The 22874-nt window shown below is 42.4% G+C and overlaps 1 protein-coding gene across 1 annotated transcript in view; it reads right to left on the bottom strand.

Annotated features, from left to right (window-relative positions):
• adgrl1a (adhesion G protein-coupled receptor L1a) overlaps positions 1-22157 on the bottom strand; it is a 198147-nt gene extending 175990 nt beyond the window's left edge. The window contains exon 1 of the mRNA XM_049561794.1: positions 22135-22157. The gene's annotated coding sequence lies outside the window, so the exon portion shown is untranslated. The remainder of the gene's footprint in view (positions 1-22134) is intronic.
• Positions 22158-22874: the final 717 nt, after the last annotated feature.

Here is a 22874-nt window from a genome sequence, read left to right on the forward strand (position 1 = left end):
TATTTTAGTGGCTTTATCAGAAGCTTTGCTGCACATCCTCTCAACCGGCTCTCCCCCCACATGCTTCTTGCCTGAAGCTCAGAAATTTCAAATATGCACACCAGCAAAAATAACTCAATGAACGTGTGTGTGTGTGTGTAGGAGAGAGACAGAATTTGTGTGTACAATCTGCCCATCTGCCATGAACAGACAATGCGTTTCTTAAAATGTTGTCATATTCCACATTCAAGGCATAGCACTGAGCATGTGGCGGTGGGACCGAACATGCAGCAGCTAAACATGCAAGCTGTCTAATGGGTGAATCTCAGGAAACTCATTTGACAGCTCCACTGAAAAAACATCCCCTGCTCTGGGAGGGGTTTTTTTTTTTCTAATGTGCACAGTGAGCTGATGTTTGGCTATTCACAGAGCAACACAGCTGAATGTGCTGTAGCGAGTGTTTCTTAAAGGGACAGTTCGCATTTTTTTTTTTAAGTGGGGTTGTATAAGGTACCTATCCATAGTCAGTGTATTATATACAGTAGATGGCAGTTGGCACTGCCCCAGTTTGGAGAAGCAGGCAGAAGTACTACCACAAAAGCTCAGCAATGTACTGCTGCAACATATGTTTCAGCTACTTAAAAAGGCCTCCTTAAAAAAAAAAAATCAACATCAGTCTAAATGTACACACTAAGAATAATTTTAGGCTTTACCTTGCCATCAGACAGCCCTTTCCTTTGGCACTACATTTTCTAAATCATAAAACTACTACTACATACTGTGTTACACCTCCGGTCAGCTGTTTGGGTCAGACTTTCAGCGGTATATGGGGGAAAAAAAACAAATACGAGTAAATAAAAAAATACCTGAATCATTATGACAGCAATGACGAAATGCCGTTCACCGTGGAAACAAAAAGACATCTATATTGTAAACCAAAGTATACAAAGGAAGAACTTTTGCAGAGCGAGATTAAACAGGCCGAAAAAGAGAGAGGAAACTTGTAAACTGGAGGCCCAGAATGAGCAGAAGCTGTGAAACGTAAATGTATGTTCACGGACCCAGAGAGCTACTGCTGCCATGAGTGGGACTTGGCCACAACACAACTTCTAGTCTTTCTCAATCAGAAGATGCCAGCGCCTCGCACTTTACAGGTTGTCTGCTAAGTTGTTTTTTTAGTTGTAGGTATTTAGCATTATTTTACCTGATGGTTGCATACAACAGTGCCCTTACCCAAGAGCCTCTCTCATTTATTTGGCAGTGGTTTATCGTAATCCTCTTAAGAGACATGTTTACTGCAAACACTGAGTTGTCTTAGTCTTGCAGGTTGAGTGTTGATGTCTATATTCAGTGTAACTAGTTACAGTTGTTTCCATTATTTTGTTTGAAAAGCCCAGAAAAAAAACCAAGCACACACCGTCTTAGAAAACTTTGGAAAACTGAAGTTTCATTTTAGGCAGATTGCACAACAGCACTGTCTGACCCTAACAGCAGATTTGTGGTTTAATACAGTGTGCTGCACAGTTGGGCTTTTGAGTAAGACAACATATCCTCATTCAACGGTTCATATAACATTCTACTGAAATGCACCCCATGGATGACGTTATGTCCTTAATGTAAAGTTACGTACTTAACGTAAAGTCACAAAGGTTAGGTTTAAGCAAGTAAGGTTACTGTGCTTAGGTTTAGGAAAAGAAATATGATGACGATGTACCTCAAAGTTCACAAGGTTCAGAACATCGGTCTCCTGGGGCAAGTCCCAGTGTAAAGTCCTGTGTTTTGTGACCCATTCACCGCCCCAACCTGCCCTGCTTCCTAACTAGACCATTCAGGACCACACCCTTCTTTACCCCCCTTAGCGCATTGGTCATGTGATCGCAGCCTTCCAAAATGACTAGCTCATCATTACGTGGAATACGTACAAATATTAGTGTATTACTTTTCGTATGCGTAAGAATATGGAAGTTAAATGGTTGAAAAAATGTAGTACCAAAGGTAAGAGCTGTCTGACATCAAGGTAAAGCACAGACACTATAGACACTATTTTTTTAACATAGTGCCTACCTCGACTGATGCTGGTTAAAAGTATAAGTGCCTCATACAACCCCACTTCAAAAAATTTGAACTATCCCTTTAACCCCTTACACATATTCAAAGGGCAAAAAGTGCACTCTTATTTTCACAATATATATTACCATAATATAGTTATAGTTATATATAGTTGCTGATTAATACGAATGACTCACTGATCATTTTTCTTATAATCTCTGGCTTTCAAACCTTTCTTTCTATCACACACCTGGCTCACACCATCTCTTGAAAGCACTACTCTACATTCATCTGTACTCCCATTTTAAACTGCTAAATGATGGAGGATGGGGCTACAAGCAAGTGAACAGTGTTTTTAACAAAATAAATTGTTAAAATGAACATTTTAACATTTTCGCTACAGAGGCTGGAAAGCCTCGTGCTCGAGCCCAAAAAAGCAAATGACACAGCAGTATTATTATTGCAGTGTTTCGTATTTTGCATGGTGATGTATTACCTTTTTACAGGCCGTTTCTGTTGGATCTCTGGTCTAATTAGCCGCCTTATTCATCTCACTTGTGAATATATGACTTCATTGTTTGTTTCAGTTAGAGACCACCTCGGATCAAGGGAGCGGGAGGATGAGGTGGGTGGGGGTGTTGGCTGTGTAGGAGGAGATGAGTTCTATTAATGTTGTTGCAATTCCTGCCAGTTGCCAATAGAGGTCGATAGAGGTCACAGATTACTTAACAGACCTTTAAATCAGCCTACTGCAGCCTGAAGGGAAAACATTTATCATAATACTGCAGAGTTTTTCTGTGTTTTGGAAGAGGGTGTTTTTTGCATCTGTGTAAGCACAGGTGTGAGTGAGAGAGAGCAAAAAAAAAAAAAAAAAAAAACATAGCTCACAAATTAGCTCCTGCATAAGCATTTTCAGTGTCAGAGCGAAATGACAACAATGCGGCAACGTTAGCTCAAGCACAATGGAGTAGAGTGTTATTATTTCTGTTAAGTGAAGGAGTGTGGGAACACTTGAGGATGGCGGCCACCGAAAAGCATGCAGCGCCGAGTTTACACGTTGGTGCATCGAGCCACAGAGGCGTGTTGCTATAGAAGCAAGGGCAGGTTTTACAAAGGGACATTACACACCTACACACTAAAGAACTGTTCACTTAATGTGCTCCTGAGGGACTGGCTCACTGCAGCACACTCTATTCATCCCTTCCCCCTCTGCCTTTCAATCAACATCTCTCTCTCTCTATCTCTCTCTCTCTCTCTTTGTCGCTCTCTTCTTTTTCACTCTCTTTTCAGGGTGCAGGTGTCTAATTCTGTGTATTAAAAACTGCCTGCGGCTCTTAACTGTTGAATATTTCATGCCTTTTAATTTTTCCCGGGCACTTAAAGCAACTTTTACAATGTCTTTCCCTCCCTCTCTCCTTATCTCTCCCTCTTTATTTCTCACCACTCAATAGATATCTGCTGTTACTGTGGTAACATTTTCAGTATAGATGTACTCCACGTTATCATTATGAAATGAACTGACCCTAACATTTTACACTGAATAATGTAGTCTAACAACAACACATTTCCTCCCACATGTTCTCCTTGTCCTTCCAAATCAATCACATCAGTAGCCAAACTGGGGACTCCGGCGCTGACAGCGATGACAGTGACATACTTTATCATGGTGTTTCAAATCTACATTGAGGTTATTAAATAGTCGAATGGAAATCCCACAATGGCTTGACTGGACCGCTGAGGTTTGATACGTGTGGGTGTGCCAAGGCCAAACATTCATAGCCACCAGAATGATTAAAAGCAGAGTAGAGCCAGCGATGAATATTAATCATACATAAGAAATGACACAGGACAGAACAGCATTTACAGTCTAGCCCCATGCTGCTTCCAGAAGACGAAAATATACCAATCAAATGAAAAGGCTTTTGAAAATGCAATTAAGCGACGGCCCTGACTTAATTAGGTTGCCTGTAGATACCAATGGTTTTCATTAAGGATTTCACTGAATCCCTCCACCATTCTCATTTTGACCCTGGCCAATTGAAAATGGACATTTTAACCTGCAGACTTTGTCCGCGGGTTAAAATGCTATTCATGAGCCGTTTCACTTCTCCTTTATAAAACCGCTTTGCCCCCTCAGGTATACTACAGTCCAGCTCTTGGCTTCAGTTCCATCCTTTCACTTCCATCAGGCGGCGGAGGGGGAGGAGGAGGCAGGAGACAGCCAGGAGGGGAAAGAAGGATGAGGTCTGGGAAGTTGCATAGCCCTGTTGAGTCAAGCCCAAACATTTCCAGGCATGCATCATGGGATCCTGCGGGACCGCTGTGATTAAGACCTGAATGAGACGAAGGGGTCGCGGGTTGCAGTCAATCTCTTACGGGTCTCTGGGTCTCTCATTGCTCATTGATTGGTCACCTGGAGCAGCAGCAGCATTCTGCAAACTATATAATTACACGACCAAAAAAAAAAAATACTTTCAACAAACACAAATTCATACACATACTCATACACCCACAGGCGACACCTGGACTCATGAGATTTCCTGAGACAGCACAGAGAAGAAAAAGACTGCAGTAAAGTGTTTGAATAAATTCTGTCTGAATAGAAACAATGTACTCATCTGTCACAGTGGGTACCATTACAATGCTTCTCCTTGGAGCCTTCGTTTTTATTTATATATCTATTTTTTTGCAACTGTGTGTAGTGTTGTGCACAGTGTGGTAGTGTTTCTTTTTGGGTTTGATGGTGTGGATACACTGTCATGAGTTTTCTGAGGTTGTCACAAGGGCCTGGGAGATTATAACTGAGGGACCCTGTGCTCTCGTGTTGTGTTTTTAAAAAAAACACTAATTATTTTCTCATTAGAAGATCATCAAGGATAAACCAGGTATTTAGCTTAAATTGAGCACTGATGGGGATGCATCTAACACTTTAAACATATTATTACCATAATTAATACCGTTTACATTAGCCCTTTGAGTCAGGGAGGCCTTTTATTTAAAAATGGAGCAAAGTCACACCAGATTTGAATCGTTACATAAGGGGGATTAGAAAGAATGACACTGACGTCTATTTCTGTGAGATGAGTTGGTTAATTTACATGTAATTTTATTTTAATGTGCCTAAACCTCTGGTGGATTTTCTCACGTTGCAGTTCATGAGAATTTTTAGAGGTGGTGACGCATATCCATTATTAATGATTGGCCCGTACAGCTACAATACATCACCTGTGCCCTTAACATGGCTAATTATGCATTCACAGGCCATAAGAAAGCAGGACAAATGAACTGTCTGCGTCTGCATCGCTTCATACTAATTACCTCAGTAAGCCAGATGCTAATTAGTTTTATTACCATCCATATGGTTAGTTTTAATTCATCACAAAACTTGCAAATCTGTGTTTTGCCATCATGACTACCGATTTGATTACAATATATATGATTACAAGATATATTTCAAGGAGAAGGAATTGTTTGTGGCAACCTCAGTGGACATGCACATATTAGAGGCCAGAAAAAAGAATTCTGATTCATTACAATTCAATTAGGCCGAGGTCGTGACAGACGCTCTCCTGGGCAGCTCCTAGTGGCGCTATAACGTCAGCCGGAGACAGACCCCCCTGACAGAAATCTCTAAGAGCACACAACCTGCAGAGATAGAGGTCAGCCATGTTAAGTGGATCCTTGGAGAGCAGAGCAGATCTATACCCCGCAGGCAAGCGGAGAGACCACCAGCTGCGCTAGGACCCCAGTATTATAGCAGGCACCACAGGAACATGCAACAGACAATACAGTGTGTCACTACTGTACAACGGGACTTTGTGAACTGTGACTTAGGTGAAGTATGAATGCAAGAGGTGGAGATGGAGAAGATGGAGGTCCAAGGATGCACAGTGACAGCCCAGCATAAAGCTAGTAAAGTACTTTGACCACGCTGATCGCTTAGATATTTCCTAATTTTTTACTGATGCAATCTGTTTTGCCTTTTTGGCACATTCCATTTAAACTGGGAAGTTGTAATTTCCAAGTTTCAACTTGTACTAGAATGTAGTCATTCCTAGCTCCGACTTCCAGCCTACAAATTCAAGAAGTATTTCATTGAAACTGGACTGTGTATGTAGGAGAAAGATGCAAATACTTCTGACATTGATGCAATATGTTCAGTTCAGAGAAAACAGAGGGAAAAGGCTGTGGCATTAGCATTTGCTCAAGAGGTACAAAACCTACAACTATCATAATGCACTGCGCCACACCGGACCAATAAGCGCTCCCGCTGGTGGGTGTCATAATGCAAGTTTGGCCATTTTGACACAGGCAACAATATGGCGCTCGGCTGGCAACAAACTATCGGGCATTACAGTTACACACTAAGCTAAAATATGTTTCTGAAAACATTTGGGGTGAGAAATAAAGCAGTAACAGAATCTTGGTTCATATTTGATTGGCACTGCTTAGTTTTACCGTTTGATCTGAGTATTTTCAGCCTCCATTTTTTGCAGTACAGGAAACAGTATATAACCAACTTCCTGTTCATAAATTCTGGTACTACAGCAGAATATTGCACTGAAATACTTTCTGGAGACATTTTAGGTGAGAAAGATGCACAACAGTAACAGAATTTTGGTTTATATTTGATCAGCACTGCCCAGTTTTACCGTTTGATCAGAGTTTGCAAAGAGATAGAGAGGGATAGGGGCTCTCTCTATCCACTTCTATACTCTTTGGGTGCATTTGTAAATCAAATTTGATGCTCTAAACTAAAATGAGAGCGCTGATGTTCAGAGAAACAGAGCGTTCTATTTCTGCATGAACCATATAAATAAATCACACATTCACTCTGCTTGGCGCTCTGCTGCTCCATCTCCCCAGAAAGGTTGCTGAGAGTAGACTCTGCTGCTCCGAGGGTGTGATGTTCTGAATAACCAAACAGTATATTCCAAGGGCACTCCGAATTTTCAAACGGTGAGAATATCCAAATGCACCATTTGTGTTTGTGATGGTTGGGCACACGAAATGTGGAGGAAGCCATAGTTTGAGACATGCACAAGGAGATCTGGAAACTGGTAAGATGGAGGTAAATTTTACCATACTAGTAGAAATCTTGACTGTATACACCATAGAGGTAGAAACAGCTGTTACAAACATGATGTGATGCTGTCAAAAATCCTTTGTGCTCTGTCCTATTGTGCAAGAAAAACTCAAATTGTGAGATATCACTGTCTAATAGTATAACATAACATTGCAGGCTATTTACCATATAGGATTTACTACGACTTGTTGCACCAAAATGATTCATTCAGATGAAAAAAATGTTTCGTGTTTATGTTTGTATTTACAGTAGCTCCTCACTGAGCAAGACCAGCTACTGTTTGTTAGCCTATACAAACATTTGAGGTCATTCAGGTTAGCAAGCTGGCACTCGCTATGAAAACAAAATGCAAACATTTAACACACCGAGAGGGACTCATCTTGCACAACATCCATGTCAATAAATAAAACATTTGTCAGGTTCAGAGTGTGCAGATTATTTATTCTATACATCAGCATGTGTAGCGATGAGGTGTGGGATAAAGAGCGACTGTGGAACACAGGAGCAAAACACCTGACAGGAACAATTTATATTAATATCAAAGCAATTATCACTAACACTTGTGAGGTGCTGTATGTTTTATTGTAGTTTGTTCTTTGTTGATGACACTACGCACTGTGATTAGGGTCGGGTACCAAAACCCAATCACAACATAGATTTTGGTGCCAGATAGTGTGCATAGCATAGTGTGTGGCATGGTATGCAGTCAAAAGAGACAGAGAGGGAGTGACAGTGAAGCTGTGGCGACTGAATCAGGGAGTATGAAGTTAAATGTAGCAGTTTATGTGTGTAAAGTTTAGGCTATTTGTCAGTGAATAAATGTTACAACTCCCCAAGACCTAAGCCAAGCTCCCCTGTCTTGCTTGCCAGCTGCTGATTAAAGTGAAGTGGGTAAGCCCCAAAGTTAGCGAGCAAAGTTAGCCTCCCTTAAGGTGGACTGTTAAGGTGGACCAGCTACTCTCATTGTGGTGACAATCTCAGCTGCTCCCACACAGACAATGAAGAAATGTCTGCTGAGTCTCTGCTGAGTTTTTGCTGTTATTATTAAACTGTAACAGTTGTTTATTGATTAATTATTGTAGTTGGGTGAGGTTTTATTTATTATGTGAATTTGTTGAGTGAATTTGTTAGTAGTGTTTTGTATTCATTTATATTTATATATTTAGGTATACTTCATACTGTTAAAAGTTAATATAGTGTTAGGTTTAATGTTCAAATTTGCCTTTGCCATTAAAAAAAGCCGGTCTTTAATATTGTTGACCATTGTTTTGTGACCATTGTTTTGTGATTTTATTTTTTTCTGTTCAGGCACCTTTTTGGTAACTTAGCCTTCTCGAATAATCAATTGCTTTTTCAGTTCACTAGATACATTTTGCTACTGAAAAAAATGGCTGAAAACTTTATCTTATTAGATAAAACACATGTTGACAAAGTTTTGCTTTGGGGACATAATTTACAGTTAAAAAAGAGGTAATATATTGCAATATACTTTATCGCAATACTCAGGATTTCGCAACCAGTGTTGGGCTTGTCACTCTAAAAATGTAATATATTACTCGTTACTCTTCAAAAGTAATTACTTTACTTATTGCTCCCTGCCAACAGTAATTCATTACACTACTTGTTATATTACTTTTCCGTTACACCCCATAAAATCTGTAATTGCGTACCTCCCCAAAATTGAGATGTGTGCCTCTGTGTGAATGTCATCGTCATTGCTGGTAAGTGTAGCTAAGGCTGGATAGCTTCCATGTACCTGGGGGTTTTCTGTTGCCTGTGGCTGGTATTTCCCAATGACTCTGCCCGAAAGATGGAGAGTCACATGTGGAGCAACATTTCATCCACCACATGTCCAACCACAAGCTTCATCATGTCTTTGTAGCCTGCATCTGTGCATGAGTAAAAGCCTTTGGTGGGGTGTATTTCCTGGAGCTTCACGTTGTTGTGTCAGTCATAGTAGCTGAGGTGTTTCAGACTGGAGGTTGGGGAATGTGTTATTTGCAGTGGGAAGAGTTTCAGTCTGACTACCTGCAGCAACAGTGTTCTTGTCATCTTTCCTCCTGACAAAATCAAAATGATGGGAATATTTCCAGCCGCTAAGGTAAGCATTTCCAACTAGCTTACTATGTTATGATGTGCGTGCACTGAACAATTACTAAAATGAGCCCGCTGATGTGACTGTTGTATTTCAAGTCAGTAGCGATGTGATGTGTGGATCCTCTGGTGATTCCTATCCCCAACTTAATGTAACAGACACCAACATTATCCTTTATCTGGTAAAAGTAGAGATACTTTTGTACAGTAAGTGGCAGGTTTCAAACTAAATGTGACATCACCTAACTTACCCTGAGCAACCAAAATAAAAGATATAAACCCAGACGGTGTTGTTCATGAGATACTGTTCTTCTAAACAAATCCAACACTTGTAGTATGCAAGCTTAGCCATGTAAACCAACCTTACTGACAGGGAAGCTTGGAGCAGGATAAGGGTTAAAGCATAGCTCTGGGTGAATCAGACCAAATTAGGGAGTAGATGGTGGAATCAGGATGGCTCCAAGGGCCCCTGGTCCTCTGCTCTGGTCCATGTCCCTGACTGAGCTTCTGCTCCAAACACCAGCACTCTAATTAAAGGTTATGCAGATCCTTCCTCATCTCATCCAGTGAGCAGGGCAGGGCAACAGGGATACGTAAGTAAAGAGGCACAGTAATTACTGGTTTTCAGTGTGTGGTCACGAGGACACGATAATACAGAAAGCATCAAGTATGTGTAAAAATAAAAATAAAAATAAATGTAGGGAAGTTTTTATCTTTGTTCCATTAACTTGTGTTTTTTGAATCTTTTTCATCCATTCCCTCCAACTTCAGCATGTGACAGTACCAAAACTAGCCTTGAAATTAGTTAACCTGCGGTTTCCAGTTAACATGACTGTCACCTAACATATACCATTCAAAGTCCTGCTGTGTCACTGTGGCTGTGTATTATTTTTTTTTCTCCTGAGGCCATAGAAGTGTAAAAGTAGCTGCTTTTCCAGGGTTTAGGGTGCCTGTTAATCCCCTGCCTGTGTGGTTATGGAGGTAAAACACATTTCCGTGCTCATGCTCTGTAGCACGCTGCACTGGTGTGTGGCTTAAGCTCCGAGCAACAGGGAAGGGAAGATTCAGCCTTTTTTTTTTTTTTTTTTTTTTCCTTGGGAGAGAATTTTTTTCTTTCCCAGTGTCGTGCTGTTGGACGCGTGTATTTTGGGGATTAGTGGCTTAATCGACCTTGTAATGGGGAGATCAGAGTGGCATGCAGGCATGGAGAGAAGTGCACACACACATGCCGATACACACATATACTGTATTCTCTCTCGTCATATTTAGGCAAACACACTTAAGCACACAAATCTGCGCATCCTTACTTTATTAAAAACTCCTTTATTTCATAGGCTACCGCGCCGACTGAAACCGACTACAACCTTTTCCTTTTATAGAGAAATGTGTACACACGCACACACACACACACACACTAATAACCTCATACTTCTCCCCAACAGCCAGAAAATGTACACTCACACCACATAGTGTACCAGAGTACATTGGACACCTTATCGCTGTTTCCACCCACTGCTCCCTCTGTAATATGCTGCGGCTCTGTGGGTACATTGCACTGCAGACCGAGGGCTCTCCGGGGGGTCAGTGTATTGTCTCAGTGAACAATGAGCACTCTGGCTAATGCTTCCGTGGACTCAAGAGGTCAGCCCTGCGAGTCACCCTCTCCGTCTATGAATTTCCTACAGTACATGTCCATCTCTTTCCCTCTTCCCCTGAGGGTTTGTTTGCCCGCGCTGCCCGGGTCACTCCTCTTTCTGACTGGCGTGTTGGGCCGGTTGGAGCTGTGGGGACTGGAGGGTGGTGTGTGCGGGAGTAATGCGCGTGTTATCTCATATCAGCGGCAGTCGTGGAATCCAGTGCAGCGCGGCTGATAAGATGAACAAACAGTTGGGATCATTAGAGCGAAGACATTGTGTAATCACTGCTCTAATCTCCCCCTAATCCCAACATCTCCAACCAGCCAGGGGCTCCAAACCATGCGGGCCCATACACCAGTCCAATAGCCAGGCCTCTGCTACACACACACACACAGTGCACAAGCCCACACACCTCACACACACACGTGATGCCACTCAGGCAACATAAACTCTCACGTAGAACAAAAACACATGCAAACATTGCAGCCAGGCAGCACACACACATACACACACCCGCCAACTCTCTCCACATTCCACTTTTTTTGTTTCTAAACTAATAACAGGCTGTGCGCACATGGCCAACCCAGAGGAAAAAATCAATACTCTCTCAGACAAAATCAAGATTTCTTTTATCCTTCTATTTATTCTCTTTGGCTTTCCCCCATCGCTCCGTTTCCTCTCTCTCCCTGCCTCTCCCTTTCCTCAATCGACATCGGCAGCTTCTTGATCTCAGTGGAAGTCCTTGGAGCACCAGGCACTAGTCACTCCACTGGCAGATCTTTCGGTGGTACTCACCCTCTGAGGTTGATCGATTAAAATAATAAGATATTTTCCCAGGATGCTCATCTCTGTCTCCGTGACCCACACCTCTGCCCTGGCCCAGTCCATTCCCAGTTCATCTTTGTGTAACAAAGTCGACCCTTGCAACAGCAGGTCAAGCCTCCCTGTTCCAGCCTCTACATGTGTTTGAAAGGAACTCCTGGATCAGCTTCAGCTCTCTCATCGCCCCAGGACAAAGAATCCAGCCACAAATGATGAGCTGGGACTGGAGCCCGCAGAAGATGCTGAAATACCCAGACCTACTACTGTGCGTGCATGCACGCACACACACACACACACACACAATGGACAAACAGAGAGAGAAAAGGAGGGAGGCCAATGAGGGAAACACAGGATAAGAGGGTGGAAAGGAGAAGCAAGCAAAGATGTAGACACCATTGCTTCCAATCCACCCATACTACCGTCTTTTCATCTCTAATGGGAAAGACAAATAGAAAATCTCTGTTTGAGGGCTCTTACAGATGGACAATAGAGGAAAAATACCCAAACAAAGGAGGGGCCGAGGAAGATGGGCAAGGAGGAAGGAGATAGTTTGCGCTTTCTGCTGGCTGCAGTGATTGCACGCTGGCAGGGAGAGAGTTGGGAAGCGCTAAGGCTGCGAAGCGAGGAAGACATGGAGAGGCAGATATAATGCAGCATGTTTTTCTCTCTCTTTTTTTTTTTTTTTTTTTTAGCAAAGCTTTGGCACCATCAAAATGCCTCAGTCATGCCAATAAAGCCTGTTTGAAATTAATTGAATTGACAGAGGCAGCCAGTGAGACAAAGACGGGGAAGAGAGGGGAGAAAGGTGTCAGAACAGGGAAAAGGAAAACTCATTACAACCCAGTTTTTTTTGTAATATATAGATCCCTCATTTTGTCTCTGCAGTTTGTTTTATTTATTTGAAGTTAGTGGCTTAATGAGATCCCAGTGGTACTACAATAGCTAAGAATGAGGAAAAGAGAGCGAGAGAGAGAGACAAGAGAGATGGGAGACAAATAATCGCGGGAAAAGAGGGAGGGAGGGAGGGAGGGAGGGAGGGATGCAGGCAAGCAAAGAAACAGGAGAGAAGAAGAAGGGCTATGGATCAGGACAACAGAGGAAGTGTAATGTTGGCAAAAGAGGACAGGGGAAGTGGTACCATACTGCACCAGCTCACTGTAAAGTGCATTACAGCTCCCCTGTAAAGCTCAATAGTTGCTTTTTCCTCTTTGTTCTGCACCCGTTCTGATAGATACGCATCCAAACTCCTGGGAAAAGACAAAGGCATGTTCAGCCAGGCTGGTGTGAGCTCAAATGAGATGAAGCCCAATGCAGATTGCATACCTCAACCCTGGCTGAGGGAGATTGGCCACAGTGCCGCGGCACCCGGCCAGCTCTTTGTGCCGAGCAAAGGAATGGAAAACAGATGCCACATAAAATGCCCTGGCATGGGGGCTGTATATTGATTCATTTGCTGTATTTTCTCTCTTTAAACAATGCTGCTTTATTACTTAGCTAAATATGCTGTATGGTTGCATGAGCATGCACACACTGGAGTGTGGACTGTGTGGGTGCATGTGTGTGTGTTTATGCTCCGATGTGTATCTAAGCTTTTTGTGTACGTACAAGAGAGCCGTTCCAAAATGTTCTCTCTAGTAAAGCAATTGAGAAAAGTTGAAAAACCGGCATGGTAGCAAGTTTTACATGTCTTTGATTAAAGTGCACGCAGCTCCTTTTTAAGATCCGCAGGTAGATATGTCCTGTGTAATCTTTAAAAGTGATAATGTTTCTCTCTGCTACTTGGCAAGCTCTTGTTATCTGAAGTACAGGAAGCAGGTGAGGTGCCCTCCAGAGAAACAAGATCAACATTCTCCTGAGCTCCATACCAGACCTAGAGTGACTCATAAACACAATCTGCCTGTATTTTCCCTTTTTACTTTTCTCACATAATACAGAACCATTTTCTCCCCACATTACACTTGATCATGTACACCAGAGCTGTGTGACTTTTTTCCCTTTGTAAGGAGAATCTTTATCCTTTCTTAAGGTGCTTTTTTTTCCTCATCCTGAGTAATTGCCTTACACTTGGCTCTAAGATGATGTCCCCCTCGCTCTTATCGCCTGCTTCCACTCTCACTCCCTACTTCATCCACACCGCGTACACTCATTCCTCTCGCCATCACCAAGGTTCATAGCTGTCTCATAAATGTCAAACTCTCACTTTTCCAGGGTATTGCTTGATGCCCGCTACTTCATGTTGTTTGTAACTCTCTGTGAAGGGAGGTGGTGGTAGCGGTGGAGGGCTTTTTTCTTGTTTTTTTGGCAGGGTTGGAAGGGGCTGAAGGGGTAATGAAAAGGTATGTGTGACGAATTGAGGCAAAGGGCGAGGAGGCAAGCTGTGTGGCGATGAAGAGAGGAGAGGAGATGAGGGCACAGCAGAGGAGGGAAAGTCTGTGAAAAAATGCAGAGTTGAAGGGTTTGGAAGAGCAGAATCAGCACTTATGCAAACACTCGGAGGAGCTAGCCACACATACACACACACACACACACCTGTACACAGCCATCCAGTGAGTTTTTGCTGTAGCACCGTTTACGAATATCTTCCATATCAGGATGTCATACTGGGCAGAGTCGGCTCCTGGAACAGCGACTCCCTGTTGCGCTGTGAGGCTATTACATGGTCTAACAGAGCTCGACTAATAACATGGACCGGATCAGCCACTTCCCACTTCCTCCTCAGATCATCATGTATCACAGGAGTTGGGGCATTTTTACCACCCACTCATGCCAGAGACCTCTCTCAACCCTAATCCTACACAGAAACACGCATAAAGTACTGGTCTTTTATTTTTCTCTTGCAAACCTTTCTAACCTGCATACATCCCATAAAATATAAATCAATTGTTGCCACCGGTCAGTTGGCGACCATCCACTGTCAGTGTTTTATTGTGCTTTGTTTGGCTGTTTGTTGACGGTAATCTGTTTGAATAGCTGTGGGGGGCTTTCCAAAAGCACTTCCCGCTGAATTTACTGTCTTGGTGGCTGAGCACACATCTGTCTTTTCCTCAAACAGAATTCACACCCAAATTCACAGTCCAAATCCTACGCACATAAATACCTCCAAACCCCCAATCCCCAAATCCCTGTTTAGTAATTGTGTGAGCATGCATGGGTATTGGTGCATTGTGGGGTTGAGATGTTTGCTACTGTCACTGTGAATTGTGTTTGCCACTGAATGGGCGATTTCTTTTTTCTTTTCCAGTTTGTGTTTTGTGCTGTGCTGCTGATTGAATCAATTTTATTGACTGACCTGAGCGATAAAGAGAGATGACACGTGAAAATCATTGTATTAAACAGTAAGGTCTTATCGACTCTCATAATGTTGCAATTGCGCCAAGCCCAAATGTCTCCCTGATTAGGTTTTAGATCACATGCGCTGCTGCCATACCTTTTAAAAGGGATCCTTAAGGCTCGCTTCAGTGCTTTCTATGGCGCAAAATGAACCTACAACAACAGAGCGGAGAATAAAGGCGTCATTGGTCTCTTTCTCTGTACAAAGAGGGCTGTGCTCTTCTTCCACGGCCAGATAGAGGCGGTGATTTGGCAGACGCCTTCAAGGTAAACATGTGATGCAGTATTACAAGCAGTTTAATCAGTATGCTACTTTTTTTTTTCTGCGTGTATACGTTAGTGCCAGACAATGCACTTAGCTTCAGGTGGCACAAGATTGCATAAGACGTTGGAAACTGACAGTCTGTGTGTATGTACAGAAAGAGGTCCCTTGGGAGGCTGTAATGGAACACCATTAGTGGAGTCACAAGCACCGGGCTGCATGGCTTTATTGCAAGAGGTATCGCACTAACTGCCAAGTGTGTTTTCACCAGGACGGGGCATTTTACACGAGACACACCCGCAGGCATTATGTCTGTCGCTCTGCCTCTCTGTCTGTCTGTCTCTCTCTCTCCCAACACATCCACGCACACACAAACACGCTCCTGTCAAGCCCCTCCCTCGCCTCAGTCCTCCATTTTTTCCCTCCATCAACTCAGTGACACCCAGCAGTGGGCCGTGTCATTACAGAAAAACAGAGCAAGGGAAGGAGAGAGAAAGGGGGGAGGAACATTGCAAAAAAAGAGGTATAGAAATTGTGAAGGCAAAAGGGAGAGATTTAAAGAAGGGGTTAGGAGGGCGGGAGCTTGACAAAAAAAAAGATTGAGAGGGAGCAAGTGGTGGAGTGAGTGAGAAGTAAGTGAGGGACATGTGAGTGATTTCCTCAATGTCATGAGGCAACATGGGGGCGGCTGCAGCCACGGGTGAAGGAGCGGTGAAGCAAGCTTGATGGCCTACACATGTGATGAGAGGAACTGGTCCCCAGAAAGAGCTCAATAAGTCAAAGGGAGGTGGTGGGGGAAAAAAGAGAAAGTGGAGAAGGAGGTGTCAGAATGGGCGCTGCTGGCTGACAGGTGTTTAGAATATACTGTATTTAGACGGTTGGAGGGCGGGTGTTGATCGCCCACAGGTCAGAAATTATCAATCAACACCAGCGCCACTTCTGTCACATGTGGATGTCCAACGTGCCAGAAAACACCTTGCAGGTGTGCCAGCGTTTGCGGTCCGGAGGTAGAATCCTGGCGCAGTTGCGGTGCAACGAAATCTGTCGTGCTTTGTTCCCAGGTAAGCTCTTTGTGCAGGACATCACTCTGGAACAATTCATTCACACTGGCAGCCGCACAGTATGGCCACAATCAGAGCTGCCACCAGCCTGCAGTGCAGACACAAGCAGAGGAATTATACTCTTATGAAAACCACGGGGAGTCCATTCAGGGCCCCAGTGCTCAATGCACAACTCCATTCTGTAAAGCAAACGCTATGTCATTTGTCTCAGCCGGCAGAGAGTTCAGAATGAAAGTGAGGAAAATGTGCTGCAGATATAGCGTAGTGAACTTCCATTTGTCTTGTGAAAGGTAAGACACCCAGTACTTACACTGCATGTAATGAGGGTGACACGGTTAGAAAAAGGAATGAAGGGACATTAATTCAGAGATTTTGCTCTTAGCTAAATTAATGTTGAGCAGGATGAGAATTAAAAAGAGGTCACAGTGGGTGAAGCTGTGACAAGAGGACACAGATTAGGATTCTTCATAATGCAGTAGCTTTAAATTTATTTCTAGGGGCCAAATTCTATTCTCACCATGTTGAAAAGTTTTTAGAAATCAGGAATTGTTGCTAAGTTGGATGATAATAGCCAAGCTAATTAGAAGCTGACTTCAATTAAGCATTAAGCAACAAGATAATCTCCGCCATTCCTCCAACCTCTAATTTGAACGCAGATATTCATTTATGTGAAAAATGGTATTCATTTTCCCACACACATAAATATTCATCTCAGACTCGCTGAAATGGTGCTTTTCAGCCTGATCGTTTTCCTGACATTAAAGCTGGTGCGTGATGGGGCTGCAGTGCATCCTGCTGGCTGAGTACAAGCACAACAAGCCTCCCCTACTGTACGTGGCCACTTGACCAGCTCCTGCTTTATCTACAGTTTGTCATGTACAGCAGGAGCTCTCTGCAAACTCAGCCCTGACTGAAGCTAAACTGGAATGCACAGCCTGACTTTGAGCAGGACTGATATAACTCTGAAGCTATATTACTTTTCCCCGGCTCAGACGCTCAATTGGAACTTTGACTTGTCGAACTGACAGCCTTTGAATTATTTTAGAGTTGGCAAACATGTCAGCTGTTATCACATGACTAACCCACCGCTGCTCAGATAAAAACTCACTGGCGAGACTGTGCCGCTGTTGTTCTCAAGGCAACTCCTGAAGCAATTCCTCTGACAAGCGTTGATGTCCAAATGAATTATTCTCTATTAAACCTACACAGACAAATGCTTATACATGCAGTGCTTGAATAGCAGCTGGAACAACAGAGACACTTGTACAAAGCATAAGAACATCAACAAATCTTCACGTCTTAGATGTGAGCTCAAAGGGATTTTAGAAATGCTTACGTAAAGAGATGCACATATGGCTTCCAAACTGAGGTCTGGGATTTGGGAGTGCAATTTATTCGCCTATAAGAGTGCCTGCTCACGATAATTGTCACTCATTTACTGGACATTTTGATTATAAGTCAAGTTTTGTGTCAGAGCAGGACAAAAACAAAGAATAGCAAAACCTTAAAATGTATTGAAATGACTATTAAATGGGTCGTACGTTTTTGCCATTGAGCTCTGAATGATTCCACCTTTTAGCATTATTCTGACTTTGACTTTCCTACTCAACAGTATTTCCAAAGTACTTCAATTTTCCTAGAGTAAGCAGAAAATTTTAGCCTAAGCACTCCAGGGAATCTAAACACTTTTGCACTCATGACTCCTAAAAGACCTATAGGTGCAACTCACTGATATTCCCTTTACACGTGCATGCATGGACACAACTAATGGCATGAACACTACACTTTTGAGAATACGGCAATGCAATTATCCTAATGTTATCATGTGTAAGGGTTTGATCATTTATCCCTTGAGCGGCCCTGCAGCTTTTTGTTTATTCATGCTATTCAAAACGCGAAAACGCATTTACATTTGCGCTGTAAACGCTCGCAATCAAATGATGGGATAATCAAGTTCAAAATGTGTTTGGTGCAATATGAAGTGCATCAGTCTATGATTATTAACTTTGAGATGTTGAATGGGTCTGGAGGGGCTCACTTTAAGACAAATGGGCTATCTCAGGCTTGTTGCTGACAGCAGTGAATGCTTAAATCCACATTAGCCACAGACATCAGCGCTCTGTAGTGTGCAACTGCTGAGCTGTTAGTGGTTTGGTCTGGCTTCAAATACAGTACTTATTCGCAAAGATCCCCAGCAATATGACCATAATAATATAATAACTACATTAATGTAATTAATTTGGGGTAATTTACTTCATGCTTTGGACAGAAACTTGCAACTCCTACAATAATATCTTTAAAGGCACTGCCCTCGATACTAAGAACCACTACTTTACTAACACACAGTGGTTACAGTGTTCAGTTGGCTCAGTACGAACATAAATATTGTCATTATTAACCATTAAAAAGCCTTAAACTATCATCAATCAACCGCTGGGCATCCAATGAACCTTCGAAAGCATCAATTTCTCCAAGTTAATCTGGCTAATAGCCTCAGAGACGTTAGTAAACAGTGTTTTATGAAATATTTTCACAACAATATAATGCAACACAACAGGCATTACACATAACTTTGGGTGAAGCAGTAGAATGTGACAGCTTTAATGGGGCTGTTATAATGTCTGAGAATGTGGCCATTAACATGATTACTGATATATCCAAACATAATGCGCTAGTCCAAACTGGTGTACTCTTGGCTAAAATCTGCAAAGCACATTGAGACTTAGTGATATTCATAGACTTTTGTATAAATGGCATACATTAACAGAGTCCGTGAGGAAAGGGAGGGAATTTGTTTCAAAGATTTCTGGTCAAGAATGCTAATCTAAAACTGTTGTGTTCCGTGCTGTGATATATTCAACTCAACTCGAATTTATTTATAAAGCACATTTAAAAACGACTCATTGACCAAAGTGCTGTACAAAAGGTATAAGATGCTAAAAACACATGCATGAGAGGCAACATGACTGTCAGATACACAGTTCACACATGCACACGCATGTGTGAAAGCCACATCTATTAGCAAAAACAGAAATGGTAAGGCTATAAAAACCAAATTAATTTAATGGACATTGAAATAAATGGGACACTAATTTTGACCTAATATAAACCCAGTGTTTTTGCTTTAATATTAAAGTCCCCCCTTTCACTCACAAATGTGTTTGTCTTAAGTTTATGTCCCCTAAAGTGTATGACATTGACTGTACTGACTTACGGGATATTTAAAAAATAGCAGGTTTGTGCATTTAGTCCTTCTCAGGCAAGCTCAGGGGTTTAGTGTTGCTGTAGCCCACAGGAACAACAGAGTAAGGATTGAGATATATGCTGTTCACATGACCCAGTCTAAATTAATATAAACACTTGAAGATCCACTCATTACTAAAAGTGTATGTCATATAAAAACTAAGGGAATGGTCATAGTTGTCACAGTGAAATTTAAGGTGTTTTGACTGATTCACGTCCTCAAATCATGGATTGAGTAACATTACAAGTTAACGTTCTGCCTTAAAAGTTGCTGGCAGTCGGCCCAGTGAATTAAGTTATATTTTTCTGTGACTACAGCTGCAGCAAGGGGCAGCGAAACATCCTTTCATTACTAATAACACTCTCCACGGTATGAAGAGTGGTTACATGAGCCTCAAAACCAGCCAGGGTGACCATCCGCTACTGACAGTCTGATCAACAGACTGCAGTGTTCACAGCTCCACCTTTTAGTACCAGATCTGTGTGCTAGGTAACCCCAACAGAGGGGGGACCAAAAACAGGGACAGTACGGAATGTTTCCATTGGTGCCATCCACAACTTTTCACAGTGGAAACGGAAAAAAAAGTGTACCAAACTGAACTGAACCGTACTGTACTGCTCATTGTAAATGGGGCTATATTGTCATAGGGCCCTAAAAGACTTTTGTCCATAGGCTTACATCGTGAAAGAGACATTTTTTGAGGGCACCACAACCCCGGCAAAATGACTTGTTCACTGTCAGATCCAATGGGATCTGATAACATTTAGAAAGTCTAGAGGAGCTGCACAATTAAATCATTTAATCCCTATTTAAGTTGGCGGAGCACTAAACCAGGAGATAGCCACTCAGCCGCTGAAAGTCTCTAGTGCGTTTGCTCTATGGGTTCAATGATGCGGAACATCTGGGTAATTTCATACCACCTCAAATGGTAAATTTCTCCTCCAGATTATCATTGGTACAGATCTGTACAAGTCTGCTTCCTGCGACTGTGTTGTCTTATGTATTCCTATAGCTTGCATTCTTTAGGAGAGGCTGGCCATAGTTCCTACATGTCCTCATCCCCATCCAAGCATATAGAAGGTGTTTGGCCACAGCCTGAGGCAAGGGGAAGTAGACCATGTGGATAAAAGCTTCACAGAGAATGAATTTTCCACAGTTTTCTCTTGGAGGCCTGAGTACCTCAGGGACATTGTAACCTCAGAGGCTCGAACAGCCTGTCTGTGATATACAAAAGTCCTTGTGGAGGAGGTTCACAAAGGGCAGGTAAATTTTGCAACATGTATTTCCATTTACAGAATGATGTAGATGTGTGTGCAGATGTGAATATGGATCCAAGAGTTTTACAGAACAGTATCTATTTAGCTATATACTCTTCATCCACAAATGATCCAGCAGACCTGACTGTTTTTGCGAGTGACAAAAGTCAGCGTCTCCTTGGCTGCCCCTGTAATGACAACACGGGGCAAGATAATATCTGCATCGTGTCCCTAATTCAGGGTCCAACAGAACTGATTATTCAGACCAGATTGCATTGGAAGATGATTCAAAATTCATCCACATCCATTTCCGAGAGGGTGGCCGAGAGCCTTCGAGCAAATTAGACGAGTCCAGTTCAATCTCTCTGTGGGGAATTAAAAGGGCATCTGCCACTCTGTACAGCTCTCTATTAGCAGTAAAATGACAGTCTTACGTGTTGAATCTTGACATGCAGGAGTTCACATCAAAAAGACTCTTGAAAAGGCCAAAGATCTATTTTTCAGGTACTAGGTTGCTGACTCTCATTAAGTAATCAAATAAAAATAATACAACTTACAAACATGTTAGATGATGATGAAGATGATGTATATGATAGAAGAACAACTTTAGTCCACAAAATAAAGTGCATTAACTTGTCAGTGTATACACTAGTTGAATAACATCTCAAAGTTCCAGGCATTTTACAGCCTGTTCATAAAACTGATAATCAATAATAAATATACAGCCGCCTTCCTTAGTGGAGCCTTACAAAACTTAAAGATCCAGTGTGTGGGATTTAGCTGCATCGAGCAGTGAGGTTGCAGAACTAAAACTTCTTCTGCTGCAGGTGCTTTAATAAGCTACAGAAATTAAATAACGTTCATACAGAATTAAGGCAAATTGAAGCAGAACCAATGCAAACAGTAAATGCATGGAGCTAGTCCATAAAAAGTCCAAAGCAGCTCAAGCACAGAGACAAGACATTGGTTCTAAAACCTTTTTCCTGTCATTGCCCCCTTCAGAAGCCGAAAAAGTTCATGACCCTCCAGCCATATTCTTTTTACCAATGATTAACAATAATTGTGGGTGCAACGGCTAAAAAGGATCATTGTCGAAAACTCTTTTTCCCCTACATAAATCATAATCATCCAACTTAGTTTCACTCCATATTTGACCACTGGTCACCACTGCAGTGACTCTTTGCCCCAGAGTTTGGGAACCGTGCATTTGAGATAAAAATGGCCTGCACATCATTACGTAGTGCACACACACTCGCACATCATGTTGCTATGCAACACAGTGATTACTGAGTAATGAGTGGTTGTTGTACTCACCTGTTTGGACGGCACTCTGTCAGCCATGTGCACGCGAACTTCTCCACAGTCCTCTCGGGTTCAATTTCACTGCTCGCTCGTGTTAAATTCAAAATAAAACGCGTCTACAATCTTGAGCTCACTGAACTGTGACGCAAATCAGTCAAACGCAGCAGACAGAAAGCTCCTACACACGAGAGCTCCCACGTGAACACCTCTGAGCGACCCAAGCGGATTTTTTTTTTTTTTTTTTAACTAGATCAACCGGCATGCACCTGTTGGTCACGCGACCTTTTGGTTGCGTTTGATTTGGGTTACGTAGCGTGCCCGCCGGGTGGCGCGTTAAATCAGCAGATGCACTTTGCAGCATTAACTGCAGGGATGCAATAATTTTGACCTTAACCCACAGTGACGTCATTCTTCATTTTATTGCCTTGCCTTGTGTTTTTTGTTGTATTCACAAACTGCCAGGCTCATTCCAGTGAATGTAAACATAACCATATAGCCTGTGTCCTCCACAGTGTCAGCTGAGTGCAGTGTCACCTCTCCTGGCTGCAGCTTCCTCTCTGCTGCAGCTGCTGATGTGACATGTTTTTGTTCCATTCTCACACGTTTTGTCATGACTTTTGTTTTTACCCTGTAACCTATGTGACTTGTGCAGCATAGTGCATCGAATAAAAGAATAGACCATTAACTAAATTGCAGATGATGGCGCTTTCAACCCTTTTTGCTTGTATGCTGAGTAACAAAAAGACAAGAAG

Source organism: Epinephelus fuscoguttatus, linkage group LG19 (genome assembly GCF_011397635.1).
Source record: "Epinephelus fuscoguttatus linkage group LG19, E.fuscoguttatus.final_Chr_v1".
Lineage (NCBI taxonomy): Eukaryota > Metazoa > Chordata > Actinopteri > Perciformes > Serranidae > Epinephelus > Epinephelus fuscoguttatus.